Source organism: Lithobates pipiens, unplaced genomic scaffold (genome assembly GCF_037356315.1).
Source record: "Lithobates pipiens isolate NorthernLeopardFrog02 unplaced genomic scaffold, aLitPip1_a1.2 Scaffold_25, whole genome shotgun sequence".
NCBI lineage: Eukaryota > Metazoa > Chordata > Amphibia > Anura > Ranidae > Lithobates > Lithobates pipiens.
The window spans coordinates 226451756-226468166 of record NW_027507787.1 but is presented as its reverse complement, the minus strand read 5'-3'; the positions used below and the strand labels follow the sequence as shown (position 1 = coordinate 226468166).

Below are 16411 nucleotides of genomic sequence, written 5' to 3'. Positions count from 1 at the left end.
GTGAGAAAAAACCAAGCTCTCCTGACCCTGTCCTGGTGCCGTAGTCGCACAGGTACTCATTGATGGCCCTCTGCTGCGTGTGCAGCCGCTGCAGCATGGCCAATGTTGAGTTCCATCTGGTGGGCATGTCACATATAAGGCGGTTCTTGGGCAGGTTCAACTCCTTTTGGAGCTCAGCCAGCCGAGCACAGGCATTAAATGATCGGCGGAAATGCACACAGACTCTCCTGGCCTGTTTCAGGACATCCTGTAAGCCGGGGTACCTGCCCAAGAACCGCTGCACCACCAGGTTAAGGACGTGAGCTACACAGGGCACATGGGTCAGTTGTCCCTGTCGGAGGGCGGAGAGGAGGTTGGTGCCATTGTCGCAAACCACCATTCCTGGCTTAAGCTGGCGTGGCGTCAACCACCTCTCGGCCTGCCCCTGCAGAGCTGACAAAACATCCGCCCCAGTGTGGCTCCTGTCCCCCAAACAAACCAGCGCAAGTACGGCATGGCATCGTTTTGCCTGCGTACTTGCGTAGCCCCTGCAACGCCTACGGAGCACCGCTGGTTCTGAGGACAGAGCACTGGAAGAGGCCGTGGAGGAAGAAGAAGAGGAGGGGGTGGAGGAGAGAGGTGTGTCACAACCAATAGTAGCATTTTGGAGGCGTGGTGGCGGAACAACCTCCAATACTACTGCACCTTGTCCTGCATCCTTCCCAGCAGCCAGAAGAGTGACCCAATGGGCCGTGAAAGACAGGTAACGTCCCTGTCCATGCCTGCTGGACCATGAGTCAGCGGTAATATGCACCTTACCGCTGACCGCCCTGTCCAGCGAGGCAAGGACATTGCCTTCCACATGCCGGTAGAGAGCCGGAATTGCCTTCCGTGAGAAAAAGTGGCGTTTGGGGACCTGCCACTGAGGAACCGCACATTGTACAAACTCACGGAAGGGGGCCGAATCTACCAACTGAAAAGGCAGCAGTTGAAGTGCTAGCAATTTAGCCAAGCTAGCATTCAACCGCTGGGCATGTGGATGGCTGGGAGTAAATTTCTTCCGCCGGTCCAGCAGCTGGGGCAGGGACATTTGTCTGCTATAATCGGACGTGGATGTACCACTAGCAGAGTTCCCGGAAGCACTTGGCTGTGACACACCTAATTCTACACCTTCATTCCTCTCAGAGCAGGTTTCAGAGAGGACTGAAGGTCTAGTGGGGTTGGAGATGCCAGCTGATGAGGAGCAAGGAGAGGTCCGCTTTGTTCTTTGGTGTGGGTCTTTGAGGTATGCTTGCCAACGAGCTGCATGGCAGGTCAACATATGTCTGGTCAAGCATGTGGTGCCCAAGCGGCTGATGTTTTGGCCACGTGAGATACGCTTGAGACATATGTTGCAAATAGCAGCGGTGCGATCTGATGCACTCGTCTCAAAAAAGGCCCACACCAAAGAACTTTTAGAATAACGCGCAGAGGAAGCGCTCTGCGCAGGCGGAGCTCTGCGGTGTGATTCAGTCGGTGTGCTGCCCCTAAGCTGGCCCCCGGAGGGCATCCTGCCTCGTTGGACATGTGCCTCCTCCTCCTCCTCCTCCTCCTCCTCCTCCTCCCTCCTTCCAGGCACCCACGTGGAGTCAGTGCCCTCATCATCCCCTCCCTCTTCATCGCTGTAGCAAACCTGGCAGTATGCTGCAGCTTGTGGAACATTACTGCCAGATTGCTGTCCTTCTTGAGCATCCCCTCTCTCTGTGCTCACGCTACTGCCTTCCTCTAGCTGAGTGTCATCATCAGAGCCCACCAAACACTGGGCATCCTCCTGGAGCATGTACCCAACACTGTGCTCAAAGAGTTCAGGAGACTCCTCAGGAGGACGTGGTGGGTCTAGGGAAGGAGTCACTGATGATGACATTGAGAGGAGGGACGACGATGTGTTGGCAGCTGCTTTTCTACTACCCTGAGACTGGGTGAGAGAGGATGAGGAGGATGAAGAGGGCTTGGTCATCCACTCTACCAAGTCGTTGGCATGTTGCGGTTCAACATGTCCAGCTGCAGAAAAGAAGGACAAGCATGTCCCATGGCCACGTGCTGATGACAATGCACCGCGTCCCCGACCAGCACTGTTGTCTCTAGACACAGAGCCTGCTTGCCCTCTTTTATCGGCTCGCGCCTGTCTGCCTCTCCTTGCTGGCCTTCCAGACATGGTAATGGCCTGAAGGGAGTTGGGTAAAACAGTAGTTGGGTAGTTTATATTGTGCTGGAGGCACACAACACCCACTAACTCCTGCAGATGCCTTTTTTATAGAACAGCAGAGTTAAAGGGGTATATACAGATGTATACTGTGCTGTGCTGGAAGCACACACAACTTCCAATAACTCCAGCAGATGTCAATCGGGCCCAAATAGAGAACAGCTATGTAGGTGGATAATAGCGGTATGTACTGGGTACAGAGCAGGCACACAGCACGCACTATCTCCTGAGTGACACTGCTGACTGCAAGCTCTATTATTAAAGCTAGATCACTAGCTATATAGGTGAGGTGAATATCACGGTGTATACTGCGGTCAGGGCACGCAGACAATAACCAGAAAACAGCAGAGTTAAAGGGGTATATACAGATGTATACTGTGCTGTGCTGGAAGCACACACAACTTCCAATAACTCCAGCAGATGTCAATCGGGCCCAAATAGAGAACAGCTATGTAGGTGGATAATAGCGGTATGTACTGGGTACAGAGCAGGCACACAGCACGCACTATCTCCTGAGTGACACTGCTGACTGCAAGCTCTATTGTTAAAGATGGACCACTAGCTATATAGGTGAGGTGAATATCACGGTGTATACTGCGGTCAGGGCACGCAGACAATAACAAGAAAACAGCAGAGTTAAAGGGGTATATACAGCTGTATACTGTGCTGTGCTGGAGGCACACACAACTTCCAATAACTCCAGCAAATGACAATCGGGCTCAAATAGAGAACAGCTATGTAGGTGTATATAGTGGTATGTACTGGGTACAGAGCACGCAGACAGCACGCACTAACACTACTGACTGCAAGCTCTATTATTAAAGCTAGATCACTAGCTATATAGGTGAGGTGAATATAGTGGTGTATACTGCGGTCAGGGCACAGACAGTAACCACTACACAAGAGCAAAATAGTAAATCAGCCAAAAACGATTGGTGTGTAACTGTGTTGAAGGTACACAGAACACCCACTGCTTCAGATGCTAACAAACACTACACGAGGCCGCCTGAAAGGCAGCTTTATATAGTGTGGGGCGTGCACTACACTGTCTGAGCTATGATTGGCCACAGGCAGGATGCCTGTGGCCAACCATTGCTCTTCCCGCTACTGGCGCTGCGATTGGCCAAGCATGCGGGGTCACAGTGCATGCTTGGCCAATCGTGAGACAGCAATGCATTGCGCCATCGCAATGCATTGTGGGCCACACGAATTTTGCCGCGAACGGCCCAAACGTTCGGAATTCGGCGAACGCACGAACGACCGATGTTCGAGTCGAACATGTGTTCGACTCGAACACGAAGCTCATCCCTATCTGGGAGGTGCTGCGGCTTATGGATTCTGTGTGCTCTGTCAATAAGGAGTTCCTGCGGTGTAAGAGCCGGAATAAGCTTGTGAAACAGCTGGTGCAAGTAGGGGACAATATCGGGGGGTGACACAGTCTCTGGGACTCCCCTGATCTTGATATTATTCCGCCTTGAGCGGTCTTCGAGGTCTGCGACTTTAAGACGCAGTTGGTGAATCGCAGAAGTATGTTCATCCTGAATGTCAACTACAGTGTTGTGAGAGCTAGTAGCAGCAGAGAGATGGTGCTCTATATGATCTATGCGCTCTTCCATGTCTTCCATTCTGTCCATCAAATGGTTAATGGAGGATCTGAGCTCCTTCTGCATGTCAGCTTGTAGTGAAAGAAGCATGGCTTTCAGTGTATGTTCAGATGCAGGGCTATCTGATGTACTGTAAGCGGCCAGTGAGGAGCTAGTGTCAGTCAGCGCTGCTGTGGGACTACAGGTGCCAGCGCCATATTGCTTCTTCATTAATGGAGGCTTAGAGGGAGAGTGTGCTGGGGAGATTGCTGCTCTCTTACCTCTGTCAGCCGGTGATATGGAGGGCGAACGCTGCCGCTCTCCAGAGTCCTCCATGTCAGATAGATGATCCTCTGTGGGTGCAGGTGCTGCCGAGGCCGCTGGTTTCTGCTGAGGAGTGAGGCCTTCGTCCCGAACGGCGCCATCTTGGGCCTGCGCGCCGGCCGGCTTCATGTAGAAGTCTGTGAGCTTCTTCGCCCCGTGAACGGTGGATCTGCCTCGGGTCATGTCCCCGGAGGTGCGGGGTGATCCCTGGAGCTCCGTGGAAGGAATCGCGGTGACGGATGGCGCTGGATGCTGTGGGTAGCTGAGTGGATGAGAGGAGCTCAGCACTTATGCGGCCATTCCGGTCAGCGGCCAAGCCACGCCCCCCGCTCAATCTTATTTTTATTGATTATTTTTTTATTGGGGGGGTCCCAATTGATTTGGAGTGGAAACATTATTTTTTTTTATTTTTTTTTCATTTAAACTTTTATTTCAGCACAGTGGTGTAGTGGGTAGCACGCCCAACCTAGCAGCAATAGGGTTGTTGGTTCAAATCCCGACCACGACACCATCTGCCTGGAGTTTGCATGTTCTCCCTGTGCCTGCATGGGTTTCCTCCCACACTCCAAAGACATGCTGGTAGGTTAATCAGATCCTGTCTACAAAATTGGCCCTAGTATGTGTATTTGTGTATGTGTTTGTAAAGTGCGTCGGGGACCCTGTAGGGTAAAGGACCACACTTTTTTAAGATTCAACTCTCTCAACTCATATCATGAATCGGATATAAACTTTCACAGGTTCTCTTTAATAGGGAAGTTGTATCCATCAGTCTTTACAGCTTTGTTTATGTGTAGTTTGTGTAGGGTGTTGCAGTGACTTGGTGGATGGCACCACCATACAATCATTGTAAAATAGGGATCTTCATGACCACACCTTGGTATAGTGATAATCTTGTCCTTTATTCACATAAGGTAACAGGCATTACAGGCTGACGTTTATGGGCCTTGCAGTATCCCTCCTTCCCTTATTACTGCCTTGAAAAATGGATCCCGCAAGGTCCCAAAACGTTGGCCTGTGATGTCTGTAGGAGGGGCTGAATCATTGGATACCCAGTGGGAAGGGAAGGCTTTGATATGTATGAACGTGGAAGTTCCATCTAAACTGTAACCTAGTCTGTGGCGGCCTGTCCATAAGGGGCACCACCCCCCTAATCCATGCATCCAGCCCCTAATCTACATACAGGGCTACGGATGCATGGATTTCAATGTGTTTGTTTTTGTTTTTTTGTTTTTTATTTAGCACATGATTAGAGCCTGAGACTCTAATTGGCTTAAAAAAAGCGTGGTCTCGGGGCGCAGAGCACTGCGCTTTGAGAGGACAGGGGGAACTCAAGTTCCTCCATAGGTGTCATTGGGTGGGCAGTCCAATTGGGCACCGCTGGCCTGGATGATCATTGGCTATTTTGCAAATAAAAATCCCTCTAAGTGGATTTGGTGTCAGTCTCTACAGTTCTTGGGCCATCTACCTGAGGAAACCCTTAGACACACATGAGGTCAAGAAGGCCAATTAAATCAGCCGCTCCTTTGGGGGTCAGTGCTACATATGTGATACCCCCTATTGGCTAACATGGTAAAAGACTCCATGTAGGATAAAGGTACAAAATTCCCATAGAGAATGTTTAGCAGAGAGGGAAAAACCTGGAAGTCTGCATCACCCTGGATGTCTCTGGGGCAGGAAGAGACACAGACAATAATAACTTGGCATAGGATCCAAGCCTGCCCTAACCTATGACAATGGCTTCTCATTTTAATAAAGTCAATGGACATAGGTGTCAGCACAGGGTGTGTTGGGTGTGCCTGGGCCCACCCTAATCAATGGTGCATTCGATTCCCCCCTTCTTCCTGGTATCCCCTATCTCCCCCCCCCTGCAATGCTGCCAGCTTCACTCCTCTTCTCTCCCACCGGCTGGTGCGGGGGATGTTTTAGGATGGAGAGCAGGGGAAGGGGCCAGTAAATATTTAATTTACTGGCCCGTTCCTTTTCTGAATTAACACAGTAAGTGATGTGTACTGATCGCTCCTGTGTTCATTCTTAACTGAAGCATAGAAAATGATTGCACTCCGCACAGAGCATTTCCCATGGAGGAGAAAGGGAGAAAGGGACTGGGGAATCTGTCCTCAGTCCCTCTCCCTGTCTCAAGTGATTAGATCCTTGATATTTCACCAAAGCACTCCCCCCCCCCACCCCAACAGGACTCCAATAATTTTAAAAAATTGCAAAAAGAATGAATAAAATATTTTCTTGATGTCCCTATTCTGATTTACACATAGATTTGGCACTGTTTATTGGTGAGGGTGTTTTTTTTTTCTGATTGTATTACATCTTATTTGTCTTTTTATTTTTTAAACAGATGAAAATGGCTCTGCTGAATTGAACCACCCATGCACTTTCAGGCTAAGCAAAGTAAGGCTGCTTTGCATAATTCTATGTATATGCAATGTTTTCTAACATGTTTGCAATGCAATGTTTCTAAGATGTTTCTATCATCTAAAAAAAAAAAAAAAAAAAAAGAACCAGGAGGCCAATTAACACTGCGGGGCGGTGCACTAATTTTTCATTTGATGTAGTATAACGAAAAATATAATGCATACAGTTTTATCTGTTTCCCAGGCATATAGAGACCAATGTCTTTCAAGTGACAATGAGTCCTGACTGTCCACCCTCCACCCCCTTCCTGATGTCCTCTTGCTTCCTTTTGTTTTTCCCTCTAGAAGTCTATCAATCAACATTACAGGCCTTTCCTCTTTTCCTCTCTCCTTATGCCGCGTACACACTATCGGACTATCCGGTGGACTTAGTACGGCGGACCAGAGTCTGCTGGACAATTCGACCGTGTGTGGGCTCCAGCGGACTTTCTTCCCAAAAGTCCAGCTGACTTGGCTTTCTAGTGGACGATCCGCTCGTCTGTGTGTTAGTCAGCCAGACTTTCCAAATGAACAGACTTGCCCACACCCGGAGTAAAGTCCGTTCATTTTGAACGTGACTTCAGGTACGACGGGACTAGAGAAGAAAGTCAATGTCGCCGCTTTCATCAGTGAGATTGACACCTTGCGAGCCCTGTCGGCTGGTATGGGTTTTAAGGGTAACCCCCCAAAGTCCATACCAGACCCTTATCCGAGCACGCAGCCCGGCCTCTCAGAGGAAAGGGGGTGGAGGCGAGCGAGCACCCCCCCGAACCGTACCAGGTCGCATGCCCTCAACATGGGGGGTGGGTGCTTTGGGGAAGGAGGCACCCCCACCCAAAGCACCTTGTTCCCATATTGATGAGGACAAGGGCCTCTTCCTGACAACTCTGGCCATAGGCTGTCGGGGGGTCTGCGGGCGGGGGGCTTCTTCCGACTTCTCCTCGCTTTCTGGTTCTTCTCGCCGGGCTCTTCCGCTATCTTCTGCTCTTTTCCCACTCTTTTGCTAGCGGAGGTTCTTCTTCTTCCTCCTTCTTCTTCTCCTTCCTTCTTCCTTTCTTCCTTCCTTTCTTCCTTCTTTAGTCTTTCATCTTTAGTCTTTCTTTCGTCGTCTTTCTTCGTCTTTCATCTCCTTCTTTCTTCAAACCTAAACACTTTTTAATTTGGATGCAATTAGGCAGGACCTTGCACTACATAGATTAATGTAAATCTAAAGGAAATTGAACAAGAAAATTGTATTATGTATGGTCAGCTTGTTCAATTTGAAAAAAAAAAAAAAGATTTTGCACTCTACCATTTTAGTAAATCTCCCCCACTCTGTCTGGTGTCAGCTGTGAAAAGAGTTGTAATAAAAAAGCAGCATTATCACTGTGTTGGGGGAGAGGAGGGGGGGAAAGAGTGGTCAGGGCCATCTTGGGAGCATCATGGGCCCCTGGGCAAAGTAATGCTGTAGGGCCCCTACAAGCCTGCCCCAATTTACGCACCTACTCTCAAGATTTAAAGTACAATATTGTCTACTTGCATAGTTACATAGTAGGTGGGCTTGAAAAAAGACACAAGTCCAACCTATGTGTGTATATACCTATATGTAGGTATTACATTGTATATCCCTGTATGTTGTGGTCATTCAGGGATAGTTTCCTGAAACGATCAATGCTCCCTGATGAGACCACCACCTGTGGAAGGGAATTCCACATCCTTGCCGTTCTTACAGTAAAGAACCCTCTACGTAGTTTAAGGTTAAACCTATTTTCTTCTTACGAGTCACGAGTGGCCAGGAGTCTTGTTAGACTCCCTTCCGCGAAAAAGTTGTATCCCTATTGGGATCACCAGTACAGTATTTGTTTATTGAAATCATATACCCTCTCAAGCATCTCTTCTCCAGAGAGAATAAGTTCAGTGCTCGCAACCTTTCCTAATATCCTCCAGTCCAGTCCAATATTAGCTTTGTTGCCCTTCTTTGTACTCGCTCCATTTCCAATACATCCTTTTTGAGGACTTTGCAGCGTGTCACTTTCTACTGTCCTCTGCCACAAGATTCAGCATGTTACTCGCCACCTGTCTCCTGTGGCTAGATGCAACATGTCACTTGCTACCCATCTCCTGCCACCAGATGCAGCGTGTGACTTTCTACCGGTCCGCTGCCACCGGATTTAGCATGTCACTTGCCACCCATGGCCTCTCTCTCTCTCTCTCTCTCTCCCTTCCCTTCAGCTGGGCATGCTAGGGGCTGCAGTTTCTCTCTTAGGATTTTTGGGGCTTGCCAGCCCTCAGGACTACATGTCCCATGATCCTCCTTTGTGCTATTTTTTTTTTACCTGGCAATGAGAGGACCTGCTGGCAGGAAGAGCAAACTGGAGGGGGCTCCACAGCACTTGAGCTTCGGCGCCCCCCCCTCCTGCCTTAGCTTGCGGCACTGGGCAGCAGGTGGAGGCGGAGCCGCCAACATTCGGCAATGACAGTCGCTCAGGAAACAAAGATGCCACCTGCCGCTGGACTGTCTGTGCCTGCTCAGCACTAGCAGTGGGGCACTGGGGTTGGGCTATTTGTCTGGCTCTGATGGGGCCCAGGGGTGCCCTCTCAGTAAGACTGCCCTGAGAGTGGTCCCTTACCAGGGGAAAAGGAATTCCATCAGGGAAGGTGTTGGGGATATCATCCTATCCCCGTAAAGGGGGGGGTCCTTTTGCATCCCATACCTCCCAAATTTTTGAGATGGGAACACGCAACACCTATTAGTAAATGTATGTAGGCATAGGACACGTAACCTTAAAATGGTTGTAAACCCTTACATATACCCAGTGAAGTGACTGGCCTCAGGTGATAAACAGAGATGAAACAAATCCTCCTATATAAGTTATACCTGTTTATCTGCTGCTATCTCTTCTCTGTGTTCAAAGTGCTAAATTTATAAAGCTTGACTGGGGGTTCAGGAAAAAGGGGGTGGAGAGCTGAAGTTACACTCTGCAGAGTTCAGTGAGGAGAGCTCTGAGAGCTGATTGGAGGGAAGAGACATGCCCGCCTCCACACAGCTCACAGGAACAGAGCTGAGACTGTCAATCTACTGGAGGTCCCTCCCCTGTTACTTTTTTTTTTTTTGTATCAGGAATTTTTGGCAGAAGTGACTCATGCAGATGACAGAGGAAGGAGGCAGCAGATAGAAATGGCACTCAGTTTTCTGTAATGGAAACAATTACACACTACAGAGGGATGTGTTTTGTTAAGATTTCATGTCTGAAGTATACAGCATCTTTAATGGAGAATTGTACAACAAAAAATGATTAGTTAAACCCTAGACATGTGCGTTTAGTTTCGTTCCGATTCGAAATTCAGAGGAATTTTCATTATTCAGACATTTGGATGCATCCAAATTACCGAATTACAATGCTAACAAATTCAACCGAATTCGGCCGAAATTCGAATCAATACCGGATTCGAAATGATTTCAACATGATTCGACATTATTTCAACCGCATTCGAAATGATTTCAACATGATTCGACATTATTTCAACCGCATTCGAAAATATTTTGTGACCCGAATTTGGGCCACGTATCTCGGGGTCACTTGGTGCTAGAAACTCCATTTGTATATGTTGTAGTGCTAGTTCTATTGTGTTTGCATACCAAATTTGGAGTTTCTAGCACCAAGTGTTTCCGAGATACGTGGCCCCAAATTCGGGTCACAAAATGTCAAGCAGCAGAGAATGACATTTTGCGACCCGATTTTGGGGTCACATATCTCTGGGTCACTTATAGCTAGAAACCCCAAATTTGGTATGCAAACACAATACTACTAGCACTACAACATATCCAAAATGGAGTTTCTAGCACCAAGTGACCCCGAGATACATGGCCCTAAATTTGGGTCACAAAATATTTTCGAATGCGGTTGAAATAATGTCGAATCATGTTGAAACCATTTGGAATGCGGTTGAAATCATTTCGAATTATGTTGAAATCATTTCGAATCCGGTAGAAATATTTTCGAATTTGGTTGAAATATTTTTGAATGTGGCCGATTTTTCGAATTCGGTAGAAAACTAAACGAAATCCGAAAATGAATTTAAGGAAGTTAACAAATATAACTAAACGAAATTAATGAATTAACGAATTAAAACTAAACTAAACAATTTTTTTCCTTTTTGCACATGTCTATTAAACCCACCAAGGCAACCACTGTTTTCTTTTATACTGGCTTTTGAAATTTACAAATGCAGCAATTTAGAATTTGGACGAAAGTTTCAGCACCGTGAGGACTCGTTCACACCATACATGCATGAATACTGAAGGGAGAACCACGCAGATTACACTCACAGAGGCCTCCAGTTTCTATGCACATTGACATGAGTTTTCATCCACGTCACTTATGTGCCCTAGTCACATCAATTTTGATGTCGTGTCAGGTTTTTGTCCCCCCCCCCCCCCCCCCCCCATGGAGAAAACTGCATACACATTGCAGATTCTTGTGCAGAAAATCCATGGTGTGGTCAGAACAGGGCACATAGAGAATCATTGTTTTGCTCTTTGAGCCCTTGTGGAACCTGTGTAGAAAAACTGCGGTCTCTGCACAACGGCGTGGACCAGTGGCAGCCACTCATAAGGGGCACCCCCCCCAATCCATGCACCCAGCCCCTAATCTCCATAGATTGCACCAAATGCATAGATTTCTTTTTTTTTTTTCCTTGAAGCGCATGATTGGAGCCCGAGGCCCTAATTGGCTTAAAAAAGGGTGGGCTCGGGGCGCAGTGCCCATCCTCTTGTGTGACATTGGCAAATTAATATTCGCTAAGGTCTTCCTGCTTCTCCTCCCGGCCAATCAAGAAGAGGGTCCTGAGTAGGGATGAGCCGAACACCCCCCGGTTCGGTTCGCACCAGAACTTGCGAACGACCCCTGCGTTCGAAACGAACGTTAGAACCCCATTGAAGTCTATGGGACTCGAACGTTCGAAATGGAAAGTGCTAATTTTAACGGCTAATATGCAAGATAGTGTCCTAAAAAGGGTTTGGCGACCTGCCTCCTGCCTCAGGGGACATGGGTCACTGCAAAAAAAAGTTTTAAAAACTGCCGTTTTGGCGGGAGCACTGATTTTAATGACGATTAAAGTGAAAAAAAAGGTGAAATATTCCTTTAAATATGGTGCCTGGGGGGTGTCTGTAGTATGCCTGTGAAGTGCCACGTGTTTCCCGTGTTTAGAACAGTCCCTGCACAAAATGACATTAAACGGAAATAACACAATTTAAAACTGCTTGCGGTTTTAATGTTATATCTGGTTCCTGCAATATGGTTGAAAATCATTGAGAAAAATGGCATGGGTAGCCCTCCCTGCCCATTACCAGCCTATTTGGGTCTTGTACGCATATTAAGGGGAACCCCGTACCCATATTAAAAAAAGGAAATGCGTGTGGCCCCCAGGCCCTATATACTCAGAACAGCAGTATACAGGCGGTGCAAACAAGACAGGGACTGTGTAGGTTTGTTGTGTTAAGTTGAATCTGTTTGTAATTTTCAACTGGTACATTTTTAAAGTGTAGCTCCAGTCAAACAAACTATCTTTAAGCTTTTTGGAAAACATAGGGAAGGGTTATCACCCCTGTATAATTTGTTTTGTCGTCCATCTTTTTTCATCTCACTTGCTGCTGTCTCCTTGCGTTTGCAAGTAGGAGATGTTTGTAAGTTGGATGTTTGAAAGTAGGGGCCTGCCCTATATTATAGAGGTATGTACTGGGTACAGAGCACGCAGACAGCACGCACTATCTCCTAACACTACTGACTGCAAGCTCTATTATTAACCACTTGACCACTGGGCACTTAAACACCCTTAATAACCAGACCAATTTTCAGCTTTCGGTGCCCTCACATTTTGAATGACAATTACTCAGTCATGCAACACTTGACCTATAGGAAATGTTTGTCCTTTTTTTCACACAAATAGAGCTTTCTTTTGGTGGTATTTAATCACCTCTCAGTTTTTTATTTTTTGTGCTATAAAAGAAAAAAGACCGAAAATTCTGCGAAAAAATGAATTTTTCTTCGTTTCTGTTATAAAATTTAGCAGATTAGTAATTTTTTCTTCATAAATTTTGGCCAAAATTCATACTACTACATATCTTTGGTAAAAATAAGTACAAATTGGTGGATATTATTTGGTCTTTGTGAAAGTTATAGAGTCCACAAGCTATGGTGCCAATATCTGAAAATTGATCACACCTGAAGTACTGACGGCCTATTTCCTTTTTTTTTTTTTTCACAAAATTGTCATATTATCAGGTTATTTCACACACACAGCATATGCATACCAAAAGACCCTGGAGAATACAATGGTGGTCGTTGCAAATTTTTATCTCACACGGTATTTGCACAGCAATTTTTCAAACGCGTTTTTTGGGGGGAAAAAACAGTTTTGTGCTTAAAAAACAAACAAAAAAAAACAGTAAAGTTAGCCAAATGTTTGCATAAAGTGAAAGATGAAATTATGCTGAGTAAATAGATATCAAACATGTCACTCTTCAAAATTGCACATGCCCGTGGAATGGCGCCAAACGTCGCTACTTAAAAAATCCCCATAGGTGACGCTTAAATTTTTTTTTACTGGTTACATGTTTTGAGTTGCAGAGGAGGTCTAGGACTAGAATTATTGCTCTCGCTCTAACGTTCTCTGCGATACCTCACATGTGTGGTTTGAACACCGTTTTCATATGTGGGCGGGGCTTACACATGCGTTCGCTTCTGCATGCGAGCACATGGGGACATGGGCGCTTTAAAACATTTTTTTTTTTATTGTTCATTTTACTTTATTTATTTTAGTTTGACATTTTTTTCCCCAAAAAATATATTTTTGATCACTTTTATTCCTATTACAAGGAATGTAAACATCCCTTGTAATAGGAATATGGGGTGACAGGTCCTCTTTACAGTGAAATCTGGGGGTCAATATGACCCCACATCTCACCTCTAGGCTGGGAAGCCTGAAATAAAAAATAAAAAAAAGATTCTGGCTTTGATCGTACTGGCGAGTTGGCAGAAGCACCGGAGGGCGGTGAGGGGTGGGGGGCGTCTATGGCTGGGTATTTTAGGGTATCACCGAGTATGGCTGGGTATCTCCGAGTATGGCTGGGTATGGCAATTTATGGCAGGGTATTGCAGAGTATTGGCGGGGTACTACAGAGTAATAGCAGGGTACTGCAGAGTATTGGGGGGGTACTCCAGAGTAATGGCAGGGTACTGCAGAGTAATGGGGGTTACTGCAGAGTAATGGGGGGTACTGCAGAGTAATGGCAGGGTACTCCAGAGTAATGGCAGGGTACTGCACTGCAGAGTAATGGCGGAGTACTGCAGAGTAATGGCGGGGTACTGCAGAGTAATGGCAGGGTACTGCAGAGTATTGGGGGATACTGCAGAGTATTGGGGGGTACTGCAGAGTATTGGCAGGGTACTGCACTGCAGAGTAATGGCGGGGTACTGCAGAGTAATGGCGGGTACTGCAGAGTATTGGGGGATACTGCAGAGTATTGGGGGATACTGCAGAGTATTGGGGGGTACTGCAGAGTATTGGGGGGTACTGCAGAGTAATGGGGGGTACTGCAGAGTAATGGCAGGGTACTGCAGAGTAATGGCAGGGTACTGCACTGCAGAGTAATGGCGGGGTACTGCAGAGTAATGGCGGGGTACTGCAGAGTAATGGCAGGGTACTGCAGAGTAATGGCAGGGTACTGCAGAGTATGCACTGGTATTGCAGAGTATTGGCAGGGAATTGAGGGGTTAAATTCGGTGAGCAGCGATGTGGGCACTGCAGATGCAGCCCACATCGCTGCTGACACCGATCTCTTTCCCCTCCGCTGTACCGATCGGTACAGAGAGGGGAGGGAGGAACCGGCGTCATAACATGACGCCGGTTTGTTTACAAGTGATCACTCCGTCATTTGACGGAGCAATCACGTGGTAAACGGCCGCGACGAGCGGTCACGGATGCTCTCGAGTGCGCGCCCCAGGGGGCGCGCGAGAGCAGAATTCTGGGAGGCCGTTAATTAACGGCCTCTCAGAGTTAAACAACCGCCCTGAAGCCGTTAAGCGGCAATGGGCAGTTGTTAAGTGGTTAAAGCTAGATCACTAGCTATATAGGTGAGGTGAATATAGTGGTGTATACTGCGGTCAGGGCATAGACAACAACCACTACACAGCAGCAAGATAGGAAATCAGCCAAAAACGATCGGTGTGTACTGTGTTGAAGGTACACAGAACACCCACTGCTTCAGATGCTAACACACTACACGAGGCCGCCTCAAAGGCGGCCTTATATAGTGTGGGGCGTGCACTACACAGCCTGAGCTATGATTGGCCACAGGCAGGATGCCTGTGGCCAATCATGGCTCTCCTCGCTGCTGGCGCTACGATTGGCCAAGCATGCGGGGTCACAGTGCATGCTTGGCCAATCATGAGCCAGCAATGCACTGCGCCACCGCAGTGCATTGTGGTCCGCACGCGCCACTCGAATTTTGACGCGAACGGCCCAAACGTTCGGAATTCGCCGAACAGGCAATGTTCGATTTGAACGTACGTTCGACTCGAACACGAAGCTTATCCCTAGTCCTGAGACCCAATTGGCCCGGGAGTCCTAAGACCTGATTGGCCTAGAACAGTGATGGCGAACCTTGGCACCCCAGATGTTTTGGAACTACATTTCCCATGATGCTCATCCCCTCTTCAGTGTAGTTGAGCATCATGGGAAATGTAGTTCCAAAACATCTGGGGTGCCAAGGTTCGCCATCACTGGCCTATAAGAAGTGATTGTTGGGACTCGGGAGGAGGTGCAGGGGGGAAGCTGCCAAAGCCGCGATCTGGATGGGAGAAGTGTGGGGCTGACGAGCAACAAAGAGGCAATTGAGTGGGGGTGGGTGGGTTGTTTGGGGTTATTGAGAGGGTCAGGTTTGTTTGCCCCCCCCCCACAAAAATAATTGAGCACCAGTCGCCACTGGTGTGAACGAGGCCTAAACTTTTTAAGGATAAATGGTGCATTTTATATACAACTCTATAGATTAGACCAAAATGAGGAGCAAAGAGGGAATTTGTTACAAACCGGGGATGGTCCCTCAAAATTAGGGACAGTTGGATGCTATGCATTGCGTTCCCTCGCTGCTGACTCAAAAATGAGGGGTTCAAGTTGGTTGGAGGTGGGTTCTGGGCCGAGCAATAGCATTATACATATTGGCAAACAATATTGTTTGACTCTGGGATAACAATGCATCTAGGATGTATAACTGATTGCCTTTTCTCTTATTTGCCTGCAGGACAAGAAGCTCTGAAGATTTGGTCATCTGCTCATTCATCAAAATGCTGTATTGCTGTCCAGGTTCCACTAATTACGTAACCTGTATAGAAAATAAAATAATACTGGAAAGTTCAATAAAATTTTTAAAGGTTGTGAATTGTCTTAATTGCACCTGTCAATATCAAAGTAAGGCAATGGTATTTACCTTGTACAGGAACTACATTATAGTTTGGGGAGAAAACGTTTATTATTTTTTGTAATCTCAGCTGTGGTTGGAGGGTTCTCCTGGACTGTACATGTTGCCCCCAATCCTCAACAGGTAAGGGATGCACTCTTCCACTAATGTTCAGCCTATCTGTGCATTTTCAGATACTGTATATACAATGGATTGTGGACTACAGAATAAATATACACTGATTTGGGTTATATTCACAAAGGAAATGTAGCAGAATACATTTTGGCCTAAATTTATGAAGAAAGATTATTTGCAAAATTTTATAATCACAGCCAAAAAAAAAAAATGTTTCAGTCCTTTTTTTTTTTCATTCAGCAAAAAATAAAACCCTGCGGTGATTAAATATGACTAAAACGTTCTTTGTGTGATAACATTTTTATCT

The 16411-nt window shown here is 46.9% G+C and overlaps 1 long non-coding RNA gene across 1 annotated transcript in view; it reads left to right on the top strand.

Moving 5' to 3' along the window:
- The window catches only part of LOC143930930 (uncharacterized), a 28019-nt gene extending 12073 nt beyond the window's left edge, over positions 1 to 15946 (top strand). The window contains exons 3-4 of the long non-coding RNA XR_013262851.1: positions 6479 to 6531; positions 15814 to 15946. This is a non-coding gene — a long non-coding RNA (uncharacterized LOC143930930). The remainder of the gene's footprint in view (positions 1 to 6478; positions 6532 to 15813) is intronic.
- Positions 15947 to 16411: the final 465 nt, after the last annotated feature.